The sequence below is a fragment of the Ursus arctos genome, unplaced genomic scaffold, assembly GCF_023065955.2.
Source record: "Ursus arctos isolate Adak ecotype North America unplaced genomic scaffold, UrsArc2.0 scaffold_30, whole genome shotgun sequence".
NCBI classification, from domain to species: domain Eukaryota; kingdom Metazoa; phylum Chordata; class Mammalia; order Carnivora; family Ursidae; genus Ursus; species Ursus arctos.
The window spans coordinates 8,039,431-8,058,351 of record NW_026622986.1 but is presented as its reverse complement, the minus strand read 5'-3'; the positions used below and the strand labels follow the sequence as shown (position 1 = coordinate 8,058,351).

Here is an 18,921-nt window from a genome sequence, read left to right as displayed (position 1 = left end):
TCACCATAGACCAATTGGTGCACTTTCAACAGACTCTGTTCTACCTGCTGCGTCTTTTCCCTTCTCACCTCCTCGCAGCACTGACAGGAAGGGCCATTTCTCTCTCAGCCCTCCTCCCATCTTTAGCTTTTTCTTCCTCCTCTATAGTGTCTGCATTAAATTAAAATCCCATCAATTAGCTTTACAATGACTGTTCCAATTAAAGGAAAAAAACCCACATCACTGCTCTATTTCCTGCTAACTTCATCCATATTTTTTTATGTTCCTGTGGGTGTGTGAGTGGTTGCTTAACAAATGATTCTGTGACTTTTCTTCCTCTTTTCCAATAATTCAAACTTTCGTTTTTTCCCTGGAGCACTCTAGACACAGATTCACCTTTTCAGCATCAGCTAAATTTTTGTTATTCTATGCCCCTAATGGCATTTGTCTAATACTTAGGTTATCATCAAATGGTTATCGCCAACACGGAAAAAGCTAAGCAAAAATGAACAAGCCTCACTCTCATTCTATACCCTCCTCAGAGGCAATAACTCTCAGCACCTATGTGGGTCTCCTTTCAGAAACAGCCCGTACGTATATAAGACTTTCTCCTCTCCCCAAATCAGGGCAGATTTACGTGCTACTCTTTTTCATTTAATATATTTAATATATTTTCAAGAGCTCTCTGTATCAGCACTTATGGATTCTCTTCATTCCTTTTATTTTTTTTTAAAGATTCAGTTTTCTAAAGATTTTATTTATTCATTTATTTGACGGGGGGAGGGGAGGAGCAGAGGGAGAGGGCCAAGCAGACTCCATGCTGAGCATGGATCCTGATGCAGGGCTTGATCCCATGACCTTGAGATCATGACCTGAGCTGAAATCAAGAGTCAGACGCTCAGCTGACTGAGCCACCCAGGTGCGCCCTCTTCATTCTTTTTAAAGGCTACATAGCATTTCATTGCATAGATCCACAACTTCTTAACCATCCACCCGCTGACTGACAATGAGATTGTTCTCAGTCTTTTGTTCTCACAAACAAAGCTGCAGTGTGCATTCTTATATCTGTATCTTTGCAAGTCCATCTATGGGATGAAAGCACAGTAAGGAGTGTCTTAGGTTAATTTAAAATTTCTATGGATATTACCAAATTGTCACTCAAAGAAGTTATACTGACTTACCCAACAACATACGAAAATGCCTCTAAAGCGCTCTTTGCAAAAATTGCCACAGGAATTTTTCAGTCAACTATCCAAGAGCTTCAAAGATTCTAGCATGCCTAGATATTTTTCTCAACTCCAGTTGAATATAAAAATACCGCTCTTTGCTGAAATATACCAACACTGACAATAAAATGAAAACCAAGTTTCACATCTCAAGGATTTAGAAAGGTGATTGTTTATGGAAAATCCCTGACAGACTAGAAAAGGAAAAAAGAGTCAGTTGTAAGAGAAAGTGCTGCTGCCCAGAATCACCCAAAGGAAGTGGGTATTAATGTCACGGACCGTCGCCCATTAGCTGGTGTCAGTACATTCTTGCTATGAAATGAAAAGACACAGTGATTTCCTAATTGAAAAAGACAAACCAGATAAAATAAAAGGAGGAAAAAATCCTACATATTTGGAAAACTAGCCTTTTAAAAATGTTTCTCTTTGCAAGACACCACAGAATGTACAGGTGTAGTTTAAAGGATAATTTTATAGTGTAAAAATGGCGCTCCTTTGTCTAATATGAAATGATGTCTTGACTGAGGTGCTACCAGCTGAGGATCAGGTGAACCCAATTAACCCAATTTTTACTTGTCCGTACTAAGTGGTTTATTTTAGATGTATACTACTCCCTAAATCCTTTAGGGTACAACACAGAAAACCATAAACAGGCTATAAAGGTCATGACATTAATTTTCCTGTCATTCTCATGCTTTAAATAGGCATCAGAAAACTAAAAAAAAAAACCTCTTGTCCTCTGGGAAGGAAGGCAAATCTGAAACTAATTATGGTAGTTATTATTGTAATACTATTAAATTAAACACTGTGACCCAAGCTAAATTTATCGTGGTACCTTTTGTTAATGAATAAAACTTCCCAAATAAGATTACTGCATCCTCTCATATAGCAATCTGATTCACCACAGGACTAGTAGAACAAAGTAACCACTGAAAAACCTGAATTTTCACCCACTTCAAGTTAACTAAAAAGTTTAAAAAGCATACACGGAATCTTTTTGCATAAAATGCTCTCTTACAAAGCTTTATTTAAAAAGTAAAAACTCTACATGGGCAGAATATGGAGCCCATAGTCTATCTGTCACGGACAGTTTATCTCCACTTGTTTTCTGTGGTCTACTACTTCTCCTATTTTGTGAACTAGGGATTTGCTCCTATTACTAGTCATTTAAACCTAAAAGAAAATAAAGCGTGGGGGGGGATAGCTCAGTAGCTCCTTTTCCTGCTTAAATTTCCGAAACTCGAACTGCTTTGGGTGTTTGGAGGACAACATGGTCCAGAGGCAACATCTAAGCTTAAGAGTTTCCTGGGAGTTCAGGTTCCCACCTCAATACCCACAGCTGGCCTGGGCTCCAGGTGGGAGAGGAAGCCGCTTGACCTGGCAAGTGGGAAGTGTTTGCCGTGTGTGTCCTCGAGCGCCCTGAAACCGGAATGATTACCCACGCAGACTCCGTTAGGCCCTTTTTAAACCGCACAAATGCTGGAGGACAGATGACGGCTGAGGATAGTGAATGATGAGTTTGGGTGGGTGGGAAGAAAAGTGAGGCAAGAAGGACTATCAACATCTGTGTGAGACTAAAGGGCAGGGGAAAGATGAATTAAGCAGCAATCACAAAAGAAAGAGAAAGGAAGTGGGAGGGAAAAGGAACAATGGCAACATTGTTTTAAAAGGAGAAATGGCATGCGAAGGGAAAAGAAAAATCACTTAAATTCCGGTTTCTTTATCTCAGAAGATAGAGAAAACCATTTACGAACTAGTTCTTCGCACACTGTCTTGCAGTTAGTAAAGACACTTACAGGAGACCTCAACAGTCTCAGCGACTACCGACTCACTGTTAAATGATTTTACTGATCAACTGCAATAGTTGACTAAAACTTAAGGTGACTAAAATTAAAGACTTTACTCATTTATTTTTTTTAAAGATTTATTTGAGAGAGAGAGAGAGAGACAGAGAACGTGAGCAGAGGGAGAGGGAGACAAGCAGGCTCCCCTACTCAGCGGGGAGCTGGACATGGGGCTGGATTCCAGAACCCTGAGATCATGATCTGAGACAAAATCAAGAGTCAGAAGCTTAACTGCCTGCGCCACCCAGGCGCCCCTAAAATTAAATACTTTAATAGGATCTTTTATTTCTTTAAATTTAAAAGTTAGTTTTCAAGTAAGATTTTCTAATTGTCTTTCTTTAGAAGTGTTAAGGGACTATGAGGAAGTACCACACTAGAAAGATTTGAGAAAAATCAGAATGCAGAAGGCCAACAGAGAACCGTTTTCTTTTGCAAGGGTTTCTACAATGGCTTACTGTGGACATGTAGGGATTCCAATTCAAAGGATATGATTAGGAGTGCTTCCCTGATCTTTTGTATCTGACCATGTTCCCACAACCTACTGCTCTGTAGTTCAGACATCCACATCCCAAACTGCCCCCTGTACTCAAAACGCGTATTTTCACAGGAACTGATGAAACAATTTTTCCAGCTAGTGCATGATGGCATTGCCTGGCAGCTAACACGGAGGCAGCCATCCCTGTTTTATAATCATTTCAACATTTTATTACATTTTATTACATTTTGCAGTTATTAGTTTAGAAAAATTAGTGGAGCTCAAAAGATGAAAAGTAAATGTGATTAGTACGACACCAAAAGCACAGGCAATAAAAGTAAAAATAGACAATTTGTCCTGCATCAAAATTAAGAACTTCTGTGCATCAAAGTAAATAATCAAGAGAATGAAAAGGCAGCCTACAACGCAGTAGAAAATATTCGTAAATCACATATCTGATAAGGGAGTAATTTCTAAATATACAAAGAATTCCTACAACTCAACAAATAACCAGTTGAAAAACCGGGCAAAGGACTTGAAGCGACACTTCTCCAAAGAGGATATATAAATGGTCAACGAGTATATGAAAAGGTGCCTAATATCACTTATTGTTAGAGAAATGCAAATAAAACCCAACAAGATGTCACTTCGTACCCATCTGGATGGTTATTATCAAAAAAAGAAAAAAAAGAAAAAAAGAAGTGTTGGTGAGGATGTGGAGAAATTAGAGCCTTTGCACACTGTTGGTGGGAATGAAAAATGGTGCCACTGCTTTAGAAAACAGTATGATGGTTTCTCAAAAAATTAAAAACAGAAGGATCATATGATCCAACAATTTCATTTCTGGATATATATCCAAAAGACATGACAGCAAGATCTTGAAAAAATACACACACACCCATGTGCATTAGCAGCACGATTCACAATAACCAGGAAGCAACATGAGTATTCACTGATGGATGAACAGATAAATAAAACATAGTGTACATATACAATGGAATATTATTCAGCCTTAAAAAGGAAGGAAGTTTTGACACTTGCTACAACATGATGCACCTGGAGGACACTATGCTAAGTGAAATAAGTCAGGCTCAAAAAGACAAATACTGTATGATTCTATTTAAATGATATATCTAGAGTGATGAAAGTCATATGAACAGAAAGTAGAATGCTGGTTGCCAACCGTTGGAGGGATGTGGGGAGAGAGGGATTTGTTGTCTAATGGGAATAGAGTTTCAGTTTTGCAAGATGACTAAAGTTATAGAGATTGCACAACAATGTGAATATATACTTAACACTACTGAACTGTACAAAGTGGTTAAGTTGATGAATCTTATGTTTTTTACCACAGTTTTTAAAAAAGTAAATGTAATTATACTAGTATTAAGAAGAATAAGTTTTGGGGCACCTGGGTGGCTCAGTTGGTTAAGCTTCCCACTCTTGATTTCAGCTCAGGTCATGATCTCAGGGTCCTGAGATCAAGCCCTGCGTCGGGCTCTACACTGAGTGTGGAGCCTGCTTAAGATTCTTTCTCCCTCTGCCCTTTATCATGCCCCACCCACTTGTGCTCTCTCTCTCTCCCTCTAAACAACAACAACAAAAGAATAAATCTTATAAGCAACATAAATTTAGGCAAAAGTGGCAATCATTCAAAGTGTTTTATGTGGGCAAATCTTTAACCTTTATTGGAAGCATGCTGGATTTTAGCCAGGCATATATGTGTTCAGCTGTGAGAAAAAAAAAAACAAATTAAAGAATATTTACGGGGATGCCTGGGTGGCTCCGTTGGTTAAGTGTCTGTCTTCAGCTCAGGTCATGATCCCAGGGTCCTGGGATCGAGTCCCACATCAGGCTCCCTGCTCAGCAGGGAGCCTGCTTCTCCCTCTGCCTGCCGCTTCCCCTGCTTGTACTCTCTCTGTTCCTCTCCTTCTCTCTCTCAGAAAAATAAAATCTTAAAAACAAATAAAGAATATTTACAGAATACACATTATTTATACTAGACATATATCTGTGTCAAAAGAAACGATGTATTAAGGAATTATATAATGCTTTAGTAGTTTGCTGGTGATAGAATATCATCTTACACAGCATTACAAACTATGATGTATTTTTGGGGGAACATAATTTGTACAAAATTAAATACTGCCTATAAACAGGAAGTACTAATCTAGGGCTCCTCCGTCCATAGGCTATGAACATAGCTACCCTGAAGACTGGATCTAGTTCATTTCTAAAAATTTTATTTTATTTTTTATTTTTATTTGAGAGAGAGAGAGAGCATGAGCAGGGAGAGGGGAGGGGCAGAGGGAGAGGGAGAAGCTGACTCCCCACGGAGCAGGGAGCCTGATGTGGGGCTTGATACTAGGATCCCGGGGTCACAACCTGAGCTGAAGGCAGATGCTTAATTGACTGAGCCACCTAGGCACCCATGATCTGGTTCATTTCTATTTCCCCACACACATATCACCCCATGTTCTCTGGTGAGTGTGTCAGAGAGGCAGGGGGTTTCTAGGTAACATTTGTTCATGAGGCTACCTTAATATTAGCAGCTGACAAAAGACATAGTGTTACAGGGAAAGTGCCACAATAAATAACATCTTCTCAGCTCCAGGTTGGCTCTGGCAGGGGTGAGTCTGTCCCTCCGTCAACCAAGTGCCACCTCCTCCCCACTCCCCAGGCTCTGGCACTACCAAAGTTGAGTTGAGAGAATCAAGTTAACCCGAGTGGTTCTAGATTAAAATAGCCATAGGTATCTCACAGTTCAGCTGTGAACTCCTCAATGAGCTTTGAGGTTAAAGCAGCAAGGCCATTTATTCTCGGGCTCCCAGGACTTGGGTCTGTATTCACAACACGAGGCAGTACTCTCCCACCCACATGCAGGACCTTCTCCTGGGGATATGCAGTTACAGTTGAAGGATCTGAAATGCTGGCAACGATTGTATACCTATAGATTATATCCTCTAACAACCACACTACATGAGATCCAAAAATGAAACACCGCTAATGAGAAACCTTTTCTTATTTTGGTATACAATCTCCAACACTGATATTACAAAGTCAGTTGGTCGCTGCTGTAAATTCACTGAGCATTCAGTTTCCCTATAAGTGACTGGACAGGGAGTTAATTTTAGTCTAAGTAAAGGCATATAAAAATAAAAGGACGATTTCAAAGGAGAAGGAACTGCTCAGGGCAGCTACCTCTGGAAAGAAGAGTACTGGGAGAGTACAAGGCACACTTGGGAGGAAGAAGGACTTCCCATCGTGGGCTCTTTGTAAATCTTGTGACTATTTGACCTTGTGAATATACTACTTAAGACAACATTATCAACAGTAAGAACAACGAGAAGGATGAGTAGATCTAGAGAGACAGCTAGTTCTCAATAAACACTCGCAGGGAAAACTATCCATGAAATAATCTTACGTGAAGCAAACTGTCAAACAGTGGGTATGCTATGATCCCACTTGTCTTAAAAAGAAAAGGTATGTTCCCACAGAAACAACAAATTATCAACAGTCGTTGCCTTTGGGACTTTAGGTTAGTAGAACTTCCCTTTTATCTTTGTATGTTGTGTGTGTGTGTGTGTGTGTGTGTGCATATGTGTTTGCACGCAGATATACAGTGCATATATAACCACGTTACCATCTTTTTTAATAATAAAAACAATAAATAACTGTCCTAAAAGAGAGGAAAAAACCCTAGATTCCACTTTAAAAACAAGTATCTGTTTAAGAAAGACAAATGGAGGGGCGCCTGGGTGGCACAGCAGTTGGGCGTCTGCCTTCGGCTCAGGGCGTGATCCCAGCGTTCTGGGTTCAAGCCCCACATCAGGCTCCTCTGCTATGAGCCTGCTTCTTCCTCTCCCACTCCCCTGCTTGTGTTCCCTCTCTCGCTGGCTGTCTCTCTCTCTGTTAAATAAATAAATAAAATCTTTAAAAAAAAAAAAAGAAAGAAAAATGGATATTTTGATTTTTTTTTAAGATTTATTTGTTTATTTTTTGAGAGAGAATGCATGTGCACAGGGTGGGGGGTGGCAGAGGGAGAAGGAGACAGAGCATCTCAAGTAGATTCCTCACTGAGCATAGAGTGTGACATGGGGCTCAATCCCAGGACCCCGAGATCATGACCTGAGGGATCTGACACCTAACCGACTGAGCCACCCAGGTGCCCTGATATTTTGATTTTCAAGTAGTAAATTAACAAATGAAATGATAGTCTTTTTTCACTTTCTGTATTTTCCTCATTCCAAATTCACAGTGACCATTACTATCAATAAATTAGTTGTCAAGATCAAATGCACAAGATTCACCAATCAACCATCTAATTAATTTCTACAACAAATAGCAATTAGTAGATTGTGCCTACATCAATAAGAGGGACATTAGATGTAATTTCTTAAAATTCTTGTTTTGATACTTTTGGCTCAACTTAACATGATTTCAGCTTAGTAACAGACATGTAGTTAAGGATGGATTTTCAAAATCAGCACAAAACTCAAAAAAATTTTCTATAAAGAAGCAATATTCTCTGACTTCTTCCACAGTTTAGGTTCAATTAGCCTAGCTCCCAATGTACAATTTAATTCTCCAACACTGATCATACTCATTCTGATTTAATGTCTCTTTACGGACAGACTCAAAACTTTTCAAGGGCAGGGTCCAGGTTTGTCTTGTTCCCATTGGCCCCAGGGCCTTGGAGGGGGAGAAGTCTTCCAGAAGTATTTGATGAACAGACTTTGAAAGATATAAACCTAAATAAAAGGAGTTGTGAGATTTATAGGTATTCAAGGGCAACACAGATCCTAAATAAAGATTATGGAACCAACCAACCAAAAAAGATCCACATCACAGTTAAAAATAGTGTGAGGATAGAAGAAAAAGTTATTTGCCTAAACCATCGGTCTGACAAAATCAAAGCATATGTTCTCTAAGCAAATTGTCAAAAGCCTCCAGAGTTTGGCTGTCTTATAAATATTAGGCTCTGAGTCACAAAGCCGAAGCCCGGAAAAAATAATCACAAGTAACTTCTGAAATGGGATTACAATATTATATAGTCTTAAGGTATGTTATCACAGAAAACTCGACCTTATTAGCAGATTCTCTCAGAATTCATTTTATTTCAAGAATCTTTTAGAAAGAATTATGAGATAGCGAATATCCTTACACACACACACACACACACACACACACACACACACACAGAGCCGACTTCCATTTTGACAACTCTTGAGAGAAATCCAAATCTTAATACACTTTACTGAGTATGTATGGTTTTTGGCATGTCTACACTCACATAATCTACTACAGTTAAGTCTACTCACGAACTATCCACTTTCAGCAGAATTTTAACCAAAGTGGAAGGTTATACTTTCTCTAAATCAAATCAAAACAAAACAAAACTTCACTAGTCACAACGATAACTGATTAAAGTCATATGCTTTCTTATGCAAGCTTACATCTTTTGTCAAAGCAGGACGGTGTACAAGGCAGGAGTTCATTCATCAAATCAATATAACTAACAATCCCACAAGCCAGCCATTAGAAATTTTTTTCTGTAAAAGGCCATATAGGTAATATTTTCAGTTTCGTGGGCCTTACAGCCTCTGTCACAACTATTCCTTCCTGCTGTTGCAGCATGAAAGCTGCCACAGACAATGTAAATGGATAAATGTGGCTATGTACCAATAAAACTTTATTTACAGATACTGGAACTTAATACAATTTTCATATGTCACAAGCATTATCTTCTTTTGATTTTTTTCAATAATTTAGAAATGTAAAAACTATCCTCAGTTTGCAAGCCATACAAAAACAAGCCCAAACTGGCCTGTAAACCACAGTCTAACTCCTAACCTAAACCAACTCCAATAAGCCTGGTTTATACCACTTCCTAGCTATGTAACCCTGTACTCACTCCACCAGAAAAAAGCCCAAACAACAAACAAAATCAACAAAAACAACCACCATAACTGAATTATAACATCTTACTTTGCAGGTGGGAGTTACAGAGCTATTTTATTGGTGTAACAACAGCGGTGACAGCTAACATTTATTTTGAGCTTACTATGTTCCAAATAGTGTTCTAAACATTTTTTTAGAGATTTATTTGAGACAGAGAGAGTGGAAGACAGTGCACAAACAGGGAAGGGGCAGAAGGAGAGGGAGAGAGAGAATCCAAGCAGACTCCCCACCTTAGCATGGAACCCAGCTGGGGGCTCGATCCCAGGATCCCGAGATCACGATCTGAGCCAAAATCAAGAGTCGATGCTTAACCAACTGAGCCACCTAGGTGCCCCTAAATAGTGTTCTAAGCATTTTAAATGGGTGCTAATTCATTTAATTCTCACCATAGTCCTGGGATAGGTATTTTATGATCACCATTTTACAAATGAGGAACTAGGCACAGAGAGGTTAAGTATTTTATCTAAGCTCACACAGCTAGTATATGGTGAAGCTGACGTTTAAGACAGGCATTGGGTTCTGCTCTCAACCACAAATGTCCTAACTTCAGAAATTTCCCCATTCTTTTCTTAAAGGTCACATTTTAAATGACAACTTTCAGAAATTAAAATGCACAGTGGAAGAAGCACAAATGAAAAACAAACGGCAATTTTCAGAAATTAAAACGTACAATGAAATAGGCATGTATGGAAAACAATGTAATATAGCGATAAATAAAGAGCTAAGCCTAAGCTTCAGCCTACATTGACAGCAAGAAAAATGGAAACTTGACTCAAGTGGATTCAAGCTTCAGTCTTCTCCCGTAAAAATGAGCAGCAATGACCCCTGACTCCCTCCTGTGTGTATGCTGGCTGATAAGAACAGACATTGGTGAGAATGCCCGAGAAGACGTTTGCAAAAAAGCAGGTCGTTATGATTTTCTCTAAATGACCCTTGATTCTCCTAATTTCAGTTTGCCTCAAGATTTGCTGTGAACAATGGCCTTTATAGATTTACAACGTTTCTCTTATTACTTGTACATTAGCAGTAAAATACTAATAAAAAGGGAGATGCCTTTCTCGTAACAGAGTATAACGTAACTGAAATCACAAGTCATGTGTATGATCTCTTTTCTTTGCCAGGCCTTGACTTGTCAGTTGGGTCTGTGTGTTGACATTCCAAATCTGAGTGGATGCCCAATAACTAACTCTTCAAGGGTCATTTGAAAAACAATTTTAGGGTACAGACTAAAATTTATTTCACTGTAGTCTTAAATTGCCAAAGTGGCTTTTAGAAATTATAATAAAACACTACCACTCTACATAACTGCAGAATAAAAACATCTTTGAAGAACTTGACATTTTAAGACTTTGGCTGGCCAAGGAAATAAGAATTGCTAAAACTGAATTCATTCCAATTATTCCTCACTGGAAGGTAGTTACTTGCCAAAAAATTATTTCAGAGTCTATTTCCATTACTTACATCAAATTGAAGGAACCTAAATGACAGATGATCTCTACAGCACTGGGGATCATCAGCAAGGCCAAGTACATTAAAATAAGACACTGAGGATGTAGACTAGGACAAAAGAGACTCCCAGAGAAAAACTCATCTGGCAAATATATAAAAATTATTTGTCTAATTTTCTCAAACATTTTTTTAAACTTTCCCAAAATATTTGCTATCAGTCAGTGGCATAGTTCTATACGATGCGACTGCCTTGGTAAGAAAGAGCTATTTCTTTCTCTTTTTTTTTTATTTATAATTTTTATTTTGTTATATTAGTCACCATACAGTACATCCCCAGTTTTTGATGCAACGTTCCATGATTCATTATTTGCGTATAACACCCAGTGCACCATGCAATATGTGCCCTCCTTAATACCCATCACCGGTCTATCATTTATGGAACATAAGAAATAGGATGAAAGAGCTACTTCTTGACAGAAAAAAAAAATCTCTTTATAGTACTTGAAGTTGTTCATTAACAAAGTATGTACTGAAGGAATCTCTCTGGCTTAGCAATGGCCCTCCAACCCATTCATGGGGAAAAGTCCAACACCTTCCTCACTTCCTAGATCTAGGTTTTCACCAAATCGTGTCAATTTTATCTCCTAAAAAGCCCTTCGATACGTCCGTACCTTCTCATCTCCACTGCCAACCACATGCTGCCAGGTGCTACGTCATTCTCTGCAGAGACCACTGAATACTCTATTAACTGCTTCCTCTCCAGCTCCTTCTCTAACCAACATGGCCACAGTCATGTTTTCAAAACATCAATTAGAATGTGCCATTCCAGAATGAAAACCAATGGACGCCACGGCACAACCGTGAGGTTTTGCACGGTCTAGCCTCAGCCTGCTCCTCAGTTTCATCCTGCACTCTTCACCCTCACCTTCTGTGTCACAGCCACACGAGCCTTCCTTCAGTTTCCTGAATACCACGTGGCTCAGTTGGCAGGGTCTTCAGGCATGCTGGTTCCCTTTCCCTGTAATGCTGCTTTTCTTCTGGATAACTTGGATTCAAGGCAGGACCGACTCCTTAGGAGAACTGTCCGACCTAGTCTGGCTCAGCTGCTCCTATTAATAACCTCAGTGAACCCTGGACCTTTTTCCTTAGAGCGCTTACCACCAATGTAATTTTACTTAGAGAATGCCTGGTATCCTCAATACACAAGAAGTTCCAAAAGGCAGCAGTCGTATCCCTTTGTGTTCACCTGGTACCCTAAACATCCGGCACAATAACAGAATACCTAGGAGGAGTTCAATTAATATTTATTTACTTATATTTGTGATAAAATTCACATACCACAAAATTCACCCTTTTAAAGTGTACAATTCGGTGTTTTATAGTATATTCACAAAGTTCTACAACAACCACACCATCTAATTCTATACCATCACCCTAAAGAGAAACCTCATACCCATTAGCAGTCATCCCAATCGACTTTGTCTCTATAGATTCAACTATTCTGAAAAGTTCGTGCAAGTGGAATCGTACACTATATGGCCTTTTTGTGTCTGATTTTCTTCACTTGGCATAATGTTTTCAAGGTTCATCAATGTTACAGAATGTACCAGTACTTTCATTCCTTTTTGTTGCCAAATAATAAGCCATTGTATGGATATACCACTTGCGTTTAGTCATCGACTGACTGATACGCATTTGGGTTGTTTCCACTTTTTGGCCACTATGAATAATGGTGCTATGAACATTTGTGCACAAGTTTTTGTGTGGACATATTCATTTCTCCTGGGTATATACTTAGGAATGGAACAGGTATGTTCTATATAGATATAGGCTGGGTCACAGGATAACTCTATGCTTAATCTTTTGAGGAATAGCCAGACTTTGGCAAAGCGGCTGTCGGTTTACATTCCCATCAGTAATAGATGACGTTTCCGATTTCCACATATACTTACTGAATCTTTTTTTGTCCATTTTTTTAAATTACGGCCATGCTGATGGGCATGAAGCAGTATATCACCATGGCTCTAATAACTATGATGTCGAACACCTTATCAGGTGCTCACTGGCAATTCGTTTATCTTCTTTGGAGAAATATCTATTTAAATCCTTTTCTCACTTGAAAATTGGGGTTTCTTTTTGTTACGGAGTTGTAAGAGTACTTTATATATTCTCAGTACAAGTCCCTTAGCAGATATATGATGCTGTCCCATTCTGTGAGATGCCTTTCCACTTGAACATCCTCGAAAGCACAAAAGTTTTCATTTTGAACTTATTCTCCTTTTATTGCACATGCTTTTCATGTCAAACTAAGAAATGATCGCCTAATCCAAGGTCATAAAGATTTCAAACTACGTTTTCCTTTCAGAGTTTTATATAGTTTCAGTTTTAGCTCTTACATTTAGACCTTTGATCCATTTTTGAGTATCTAGTGTGAGGTACAGGTCCCCTTTCATTCGCTTTCATGTGGATTCCCAGGTGTTCCAAGACCACTGGTTGATAAGACTATTCTTTTCCCCACAAAAATGTCTTCACACTCTTGTTGAGAATCAATTTACCATAGACGTAAGGGTTTATTTTGTACTCAATCCTATTCCATTGACCTGTATGTCTATCCTTCTGTCAGTACCACCCTGTCTTGTTTATTATATCTTTATAGTAAGTTTTGGAATTGAGAAGTGTGAGTCTTCCTTTGTTTTCTTTTTTAAGATTGGTTTAGCTATTTTTTTTTTTAAAGATTTTATTTATTTATTCGACAGAGATAGAGACAGCCAGCGAGAGAGGGAACACAAGTAGGGGGAGTGGGAGAGGAAGAAGCAGGCTCCTAGCGGAGGAGCCCGATGTGGGGCTCGATCCCACAACGCCGGGATCACGCCCTGAGCCGAAGGCAGACACTCAACCGCTGTGCCACCCAGGCGCCCCGGTTTAGCTATTTTGGGTCCCCTGCATTTCCATATGAATTTTAGGATCAGCATGTCAACTTGTACAAAAAATGGCAACTGGGATTTTCATAGAGATTTCTTTGACTCTGTTGATCACTTCAGGTCTATTGCCATCTTAACAATGTTAAGTCTCCCAATTTGAGGGGATTAGGAGGTACAAACTTCCAATCGTAAAATAAATCACAGGGATGAAAAGTACAGCATAGGGAATATGGTCAATAACTATAAGAACTTTTATGGTGAGAGATGGTAACTACACTTATTGTGGTGAGTATTTCATAATATATATAATTGTGGAATCACTATGTTGTACAACTGAATCCATATAATATTGTACATCAACTATACTTCAATTAAAAAACCATAAGATGCCTTTCAATTTATTTGTCTTTATTTTCTAATAATGTTTATAAGCTGTACTATATAGGTCTTGTATTTCTTTTGTTAAACTTATTGCTAAGTATTTATTCTTTTTGATGCTATTATAAATGCAACTGTTTTGGAGTGTTCACTGCTAGTGTACATAAATAAAATTGATTTTTATAGTGATTGTGTATCTTCTACCCTTGCTAAAACTTGTTTATTAATTCTAAGTTTTTTCAGTTGGTTCCTTAAGGTTTTCCATATTCAAGATCATGCCATCTGCAAATACAGAAAGTTTTGCTTCTCCGATTTGGAGCTTTTTTACCCCTTTTCCTTGCCTAAATGCCCTTAATAGAAGTGCCAAGAGAACACATCCTTATGTTCGCCTGATCTTAGGAGGAGAGCTTTCAATCTGTCACTGGTAAGTATGATGTGAGCTGTGGAATTTTTGTAGTTCCTGCCTATTTCTACATTGTTGAATGTTTTCATCATAAAAGGAACATGGATTTTTCCAATGCTTTTTCTGTGTCTATTAAATGACGATCACGTGGCTTTTATTTTATTAATGTATTACATTGATTTTCCTATGTTAAGCCAATCTTGCATTTCTGATAAAATCATCCCACGTGGCCTTTTTTATAATCCTCTTTATATATAGTTCCTAGATTTGGTTTGCTAGTATTTTGTTGGCAATCTTTGCATCTGTATTCATAAGGAATATTGGTCTGTAGTTTTCTTGTGTTGTCTTTGTCTGGCTTCAGCATCAGGATACACTGGCCTAATCAAATGAATTGGAAAGTATTTTCTCCTCTTCTAATTTTTAGAAGACTTTGTAAAGCATTGGTATTAGTTTTTCTTTATAGCTTTGACAGAATTCACAGGTGAAGCCATCTGGGCTTGGGCTTTTTTAAACTCTGTGAGAACTTTATTATAATTCAATCACTTGTCAGTTTAGGTGTTCTATTTCTTGAGTTAGTTTTGGTAGTTTTTGTCTGTTAAGAATTTGCCCACTTCATCTAAGTCACCTGATAATATTTTGGCATATGATTATTTCTAGTGTTCCTTTATAATCCTTTTTTATTTCTGTAAGATTGGTAGTAATGTACCTTCTTTCATTGGTGATCTCACTAACTTGAATGTTCTCTTTTTTCTTGGTCAGTCTAAAGGTTTGTCAGTTTTATTGATCTTTTAAAGAACCAACCTTTGCTTTCAATGATTTTCTCTATTTTTTATTCTCTAGTTCTTAAATTTATGCTTTAACCTTTATTTTTTTTCTTTCTGTCTGCTTTGGTTGGCTCTTTTCTAGGTTCTTAAAGGGGAAGGTTCAGTTATTGATTCGAGATCTTTTTTAAAAACACAGACATTTATAGCTACACATTTCCCTCTAAACACTGCTTTCTCGAGCTATATCCTATAAATTTTGATAGGTTGTATTTTAGGTTAATTTATATCTAAGTATTTTCTAATTTCCCTTGTGATTTCTTCTTGTACCCACTGGCTATTTAAGAATGTATTGTCTAATTTCTACATATTTGTGTGTTTCCCAAATAGCCTTCTGTTACCTATTTCTAAATGTATTCTATTGTGGTCAGAGAACATACTTTGTATGATTTCCATCCTTTTCACATTCACCGAGGCTTGTTTTATAGCCTAACAGACAGTCAGTCTATCCTCGAGAATGATCCATATACATTGAAAAGAATGTGTCGTCTGCTCTTGTTGAGTGAAGTGTTCTATACATGTCTCCTAGGTCTAGTTAATTTACAGTGTTGGAATGGAACCCAAGCTGTTCTGATGTGTTTAAGAGGGTGCTCATCTTTTTAAGTGTACATCATTCCATTCCATATTACCCTAATGGTAAAAAGTATGCACAATAAAGTTCTCAGTTTGAAACTGCTCTTAAACACATCTGTTCTAAAAAAACTCTAAGGACAGCAAAGTAGGAAAAAAATGTAGCTGTTCTAGGTTTCCTAATTAGTTTCATATCTATCTTATTGGTGCAAATAAAGGATTGCAAAACACCCTGCAAATAAAAAAATTAATAAGGAGTACACAGTGAAATGTGAAAATGTTACTTCAAACAATCAGTACTAAAATTTAGTTTGCCCAAGCACTTTCTAAAAGAAAAATCCTATCATTTGATATAACCAAAATAAATTTTATGATTAAGAAACTTCATTTATGAAATTGATACTCTGGGAAGTCGTAAGCATTAAAGATTATTTTAAAGTAGGCCATATGAGGCAAGTCTGAAAACTGTGACAACTACATCAACACACACAAATTATATAATGTTTTCATTATGTGATGTCTCAAGATGTCCAGAAAATAAAACATGACTTTCTTCAAATTCTTAGAAAAGATAACTGAACTCAGGAGAAAAACTTAGGAGAAAAATTCAAACTTAGGAGAAAAACACATAGCAATATTTGTATATCATGAAGGCCACATCCACATTTCTTGAACAAAACACACAGTATTGGGATCTTAAGCAAAATCACAAAGATTTGCCTTATTCTACTGTACAATACAAAAGTTTATTATACTTCAGTAAGTACTAAGATTTCTCAAAGTAAATGTACATGGATATAACTTAATGACTACTGAATAACATAAAGTTACAAATCCAAAGATATGCTCAACTTTTGATTCTGATTATTATGTAATGAACACTCGGCACATCACACTTACTATCCATGAGCTGCTAGTAAATCATTGCCATCTGTACCTTTACTTGGTAACAGAAAAATCAGACTCCAAAAATACATCAAAAATCTCTAACTGAATAAAATGCTCAAGGTTCTGGGCTGACATTTTATATTTCCAAAGAATAGAACCCAAAGTCCAAACCTAGTACCTGAAATGATAAATGTCAGGAAATAACTTTTCCTTTAGTTTTCTTTTCCTAGTCCTTACTTCTATTCACTCTTCTTCACTTTCACCTTGCATCTAGCTTTACATCACAGATCCTCTTATTGAATAAAAACACTTTTCTTCCTTTTTTTTAAAAAAAGATTTTATTTATTTATTTTTTTAGAGAGAGAGCAAACACAGTGGGAGGGGCAAAGGGGGAAGGAGAAGGAGAGAGAGAATCTCAAGCAAACTCCACACTGAGCATGGAGCCTAACACAGGCTCCATCCCATGACCCTGAGATCATGACCTCAGCTGAGACCAAGAGTCAGATGCTTAACCAACTGAGCCACCCAGGAGTGCACAGTGAAACCCTTTTCTTCTTAATACTGCACGTTGAATCATTTTCAAACTTGTAAGAGGTAGTGTTAATGATATGAGGGTGCTTTCCATCCCAAATTAATGACACTGACTGTATGACCTAAGGAAGCAAAAAAAAAAAAAAGTACGGCAAAGGTATTATAGAAGGAGCTGTGGCTTATGCAGTCATAGAAACCATCACAAACCACAGGCCTGAATCTATTATATATTGGCCATGCTGTTACATCATGCCTTCTTCCAATTTTGATAGCCACAGCACAATATATCCACACGACTACGGCATATATAAAAGGCAGTGATAACCACAGGGATGCAAAGAGATTTTTGAAACTCTCTTCATGACCAAAATAAAGGTAATGGCAGGCACATTTATTCTTATTCATAGTGTGCCTGGCTGGATCTTCTTTCACATTAGTTCTTGAGGCTCCCTAGGTGCAACTAAGCACTTCTGGAGAAGCAAGGTCCTGGAACGCTCTGTATTCTACCCATGCCTCAGACACACTGGATGCAGAAAGACTTAAGGCCTTCCTATAACACACTTACCATGAGCAAGAGTGGGAAAGGAGATTCAGCTGAGGCTACAGGCACAAGAAAGAGGAAAGGTCATATTTAAAGTGGTTACAGATAGCAGGCAGCATGAATCTCTAGAGAGAAAGATGAAGAACATTAGAGTTAATGAAGGCAAGAGCTGATGGGTGCTTAGGAAGAGACAAGAGGACTGTGCTTCAGCAAATGCCCAGATTCCTCTAGTTCTCCAGTATGCATCTAGAAGAATCTGGTATGTCAAAACATCCTTCTCTCCCTGTTCAGGACAAAGCCTCCTACAAACACAGGCAGAAAAAGAGGCAAAAATACAGTAGAAGACAGCAGCAGGCACTTTCAAATCTGATCAGACTGAAAACAAAAAAAAAAAAATCTATTCAGTATGAAAGACTTTCAGCAGAGGTTTGGTAGCATGTTGGATGGAGAATCATATTTTATAAAGGGAGCAGAGAGGAACTTTATCTTTAATAACTAATACAGCATTCCTCTTTGAAAAACATTGATTTAAATAAAGTCTTTAGTTGTGCTTTTGTAAAATATACTTAGATCTACAGAAACACATTATCCTTTCACCCAGAGTATTCTTGATAAAAATGATTTTATATATATATATATAATTTTAGGGGTGCCTGGGTGGCTCAGTCAGTTAGGTGGCCAACTCTTGGTTTCAGCTCAGGTCATAATCTCAGGGTCATGAGATGTAGCCCCGCATCGGGCTCCACACTCAGCACAGAGTCTGCTTGAGATTCTCTCTCTCCCTCTCCCTCTGCACCTCCCCACACTAGGCACATGTGCTCTCTCTCTCAAATAAATCTTAAAAAAAAAAAAAAATATATATATATATATAAAATTTTAAAGTATCTTTTAAAGAAGTTTTGTGTAAACATTGTTTTTGTTAAGCCAATTCTAAATT

The 18,921-nt window shown here is 37.9% G+C and overlaps 1 protein-coding gene and 1 long non-coding RNA gene across 6 annotated transcripts in view; both read right to left on the bottom strand.

Annotated features, from left to right (window-relative positions):
* The window catches only part of ZNF438 (zinc finger protein 438), a 172,107-nt gene that overhangs the window by 40,324 nt on the left and 112,862 nt on the right, over positions 1–18,921 (bottom strand). The gene's annotated exons all lie outside the window — the stretch shown is intronic.
* On the bottom strand, positions 697–18,800 carry LOC130542150 (uncharacterized). The gene is made up of 2 exons (XR_008956502.1): positions 18,009–18,800; positions 697–17,565 (listed from the first exon to the last, which is right to left on the bottom strand). It is a non-coding gene; the product is annotated as an uncharacterized LOC130542150 (long non-coding RNA).